Source organism: Rosa chinensis, chromosome 2 (genome assembly GCF_002994745.2).
Source record: "Rosa chinensis cultivar Old Blush chromosome 2, RchiOBHm-V2, whole genome shotgun sequence".
Classification (NCBI taxonomy): Eukaryota; Viridiplantae; Streptophyta; class Magnoliopsida; order Rosales; family Rosaceae; genus Rosa; species Rosa chinensis.
In genome coordinates this window covers 53,571,026-53,574,877 of record NC_037089.1, presented here as the reverse complement: position 1 = coordinate 53,574,877, position 3,852 = coordinate 53,571,026, and the positions used below count along the sequence as shown (strand labels likewise).

The 3,852-nt window shown below is 38.3% G+C and overlaps 1 long non-coding RNA gene across 1 annotated transcript; it reads right to left on the bottom strand.

Annotated features, from left to right (window-relative positions):
- Positions 1 to 254: 254 nt before the first annotated feature.
- On the bottom strand, positions 255 to 3,030 carry LOC121051946. Its single transcript, XR_005807558.1, has 3 exons — positions 2,422 to 3,030; positions 1,671 to 1,747; positions 255 to 438 (listed from the first exon to the last, which is right to left on the bottom strand). It is a non-coding gene; the product is annotated as an uncharacterized LOC121051946 (long non-coding RNA).
- Positions 3,031 to 3,852: the final 822 nt, after the last annotated feature.

The window sequence follows — 3,852 nt, the reverse complement described above, 5'->3', positions numbered from 1 at the left end:
CACGCCTTCCTGGCACACCCGAGCTTCCCGCTCATGCATTCCCGACACCCCTGAGCTTTCACGCTCTTTCCTTCAGGCATTCCCAAGTTTTACACTCACATCCCCCTGACATAATTCACATTAATGGAACATTGAATTCTTCTACAAGTTTTCTGTCACGCCCCGAATTTTGAAATAAGGATTCAAATCCGGAACATGACTAATAACAATACAAATAACGTTCTGAATTTTTCTCTCAGAAACAACTACTAGTTACACCTCTTGATATTACATAAACCAAATCCTCAAGCTACTTATTACAGCACACTCTCACCAAATCAAATTGTAAAGCTAAAGTGAGTATAATTCTCCTCACAAAAACAAATGCTGCAAATCTAATACTACTACTCTAAACCGCACGATCACTGCCCTGATTCTCCTGACCTGTGAGATTACCCGCTACACAATTTGAATTGTGTACCGGGATTGCAACAACACAACCCGGTGAGCTTGACAGCCCGTATGAGTAAACAAGAAAGAACTGTTGATTGATTAAATTGCAATTATTATAACTCAAGTAAACAATCAACACACTCACAAGGTAACTCCAAAAATCACAGTAACATAAAAGTAAGTATTTTTCGATACTCTCTTTTAAAACTCAACCAACAAATATTGCAACATTAATATGTGAAATAACATTAAAGCAACACATGCTTGATTTTCTTTTTAGTAACACCTTCACATATTCAAAATATATCATAGATAGATATTTGATCAAAATAATATAAGTACACTTCTCTTTTAGTGAATTTTCAGATTAACTGGTAACAAATCACAATTCCACGTGTTAGGATCCGACGTACTATACCCAAAACACGGGAAAACCAGGTTGACTGGTATCAAATCATAAATCCACGTACTAGGGACCGACGTACTATTCCCAAAGTACGGGTAAGCCCCAGCATACTAAGGACACAACCAAGGCATGTATACTCAAAGTAAGCACCCTTCCTAAGAGTATAATAGTGCACTATCTGAAAGGACTAGAGCCCACAGCTTAACAACCACGAAGCAAAACCACGAAGCACCAAAACACATTTACCAGTAATTCACTTAAGCACGGGGTTGTTAAAATCACCTGGCTTCATAATTGTACTTTTCAGACATAATCAATTTCACAACATACAATCTTTATAAATTTTAGATTGTATAAATGTATATGTACACCCATATAAAGAGACATATTATTTCAAGACAAATCTTTACTTCTTAAAATAATTTCCACATATTCACAATTGGCCATATAAAATAGCTTTCACATCACATGATCAACATTTCATTATTCAACAATTAAATGGAAGATTAATAGCTTGAATAATATCCAATCAATTCTCAATCATTTCATCATACCAATCACACGCCAATCAACATATATATTTCACGTAAATATATATATACGTAATCATCCGCTCAGGAATGACCACTAATACCAACTATAGTTCAAGTATAAAAACCGTGAAATTCATTTGTATAATAAAATCATTTTACTTACCTATAGACCGTAGTTGATCAAGTCCATATGATTTAAAACAAATATTTATTCCATAAATATTTTCACACAATTACGACAAAAATAAAGTAATTAAATTTATTCAGTTCGTAATATGAAACACGTGAGGTTTACTCACCTCTAATCCAGCTGCGTCTTCTAAAAAGTCAAATATAACAATATTCCAAACGCTCGTCAACTCAAACCGTCAAGTACCTAATCAAGTACGGTCTTTGCTTAGGAAACGAAACACGAAATAAACTTAAACGACGATCCAATGGTCAGATTCTAAAATAAAGACGATCCAACGGTCGGATTCTAAAATAAAGATGATCCAACGGTCGGATTCTAAAAGAAAGATGATCCAACGGTCGGATCTTCCTGAATCGTCCTTATAAACATCTCCACAAAATTTTATGAAAATCCGACTGTCGGATTCTCACGAATCGCCTTCCGAATCACTATTTCACAATTATGCGAAGATCCAATGGTCGGATCTTCGCCCGTGACCTCACAAAGTCACCGGAACAGTCATACGATCAACATATCAGAACTACAAGTCCATCGGACGGTCCGATCTTCACAGATCATTAATCGAACAATAGAAATTGATCGAAATCGTAAAATTCATAACTTAATCATACTATCTACAAAAATTATGAATTATATATGCAGACGATCGTATCGACACGTAGAACACAAAAATGGACAGAAACTGTCCTTGGGTGGCCGGAGGTCGCCGGAAACCACAATCACAGTGGCGGCACCGCCGCCCATTCAAAGTCAAAATTAGACAAAACTCCCAACACGAAAGTTCTTCATCTTAACTCGAATTGAAACTTTTATAACTACACCAAAGTCAGATTATAAGCCAAAAAGTAGAATTTTACCTCGCAAGGTTTGAAACCCGAAGAACCCTAGTTTTGAATTCGTTCCAATTCGATCTCCACAGATGAAATCGATGCAATGCACCTTAGGTAAAATGATCTACATCCTCAGAAGTGCAGAATCCCCTCAAGAATCAAGGCAAAAGGTGGCCGGAGGAGGAAGAACGACTGTGGGGAAAGGAGGTGATTTCCAGCTCGACTGCACCGTGTTCTTCGACTTGTAGCGGCTACCACGTTGGTTATTTCCCCTCGATCTCTTCTACAAAGTTGTAATCTAGCTCAAGCCCAGAAAAATCACCTTGGAATCAACTAGATTAGAGGTCGGATGAGAGAGATATCGGCCGGTGAATGAAGAGCAGCTCGTGCGAATTCCAGCTCGAGCTGTGCCGCTTCTCGGCCTCCTAGCGCCTTCCACGGTTCTTTTTTCACTTTGATGTCTTCTAGGAAGTTTTAATTAACTTCAAGGTGAATGAAAATTCTTTTGGAATCAAGTCGATCGGAGGTCTGTGGAGGGAGATATGGCCGGACAAAGGAGAGCCCAGAAAACGAAGAAAACCACGGGGGAGAGGAGAGAGAAGAGAGAGTTTCGGGGACCAAAACGCAAAAACTCAATTTTTTCGTCCTTAATGAAAAATCAGAAATTTTTCCCTATTTATAGAAAATTCCCAAATTTCAAATATTCATAACTTATTCATACGAACTCCGAATATTGCGTTCCACATATGCACGCGATCGTATGGACGAGCTCTACAACTTTCATGAAGGAAATTTTCCCAAATTCGGTACGTATAAAAAGTCACTTTTTGAGATCCCCTAAATAACGTTCGATTTCGAAAATAAAATCGTTCGAACTACTTCCACAACTTCTCCAATCTTCGTACTCGCTCTTAATACCGCGAAATCAATTCTAAAAATCCACGGAATTTAATTTAGATTTTTCAGGGTATTACATTTTCACTTGCAACAAATCAAATTCTTTTCACGTTCCATTAATACGAGCGACAACCAAACAAACACAAGCGTTCGCTTATTCATCATTCACGAGTTACAAACGCTTGCCTCTATGGAACTCATGCAACTTGCACTAAGCGTAACCTCGCCAACTTGGCTCGTTCATTTTCTTGCGAAACACCACGCGCATCATATGCAATTCATATGCTTATTCGTGATATGTTCACACAACCATATGCGTTCTCGAGTTTATACGCCATAATCGATCGTACACGGTGCCATTCACATGTATACATCAATATGTATCATGCACCTCGTACATTCATATATGCCAATGCATATCAATGCAACTCACGTACGTTGCTCAATACAACAAGCATTCTCCATATGCGTGTTTTTGTCTTTGTTGTGCAGGTTAACGAGTCCTTTCTTGCTTACGGATTTCGGGGACTTGTAGGGGCTCCGTGCCGCCTGGTTGCTTAT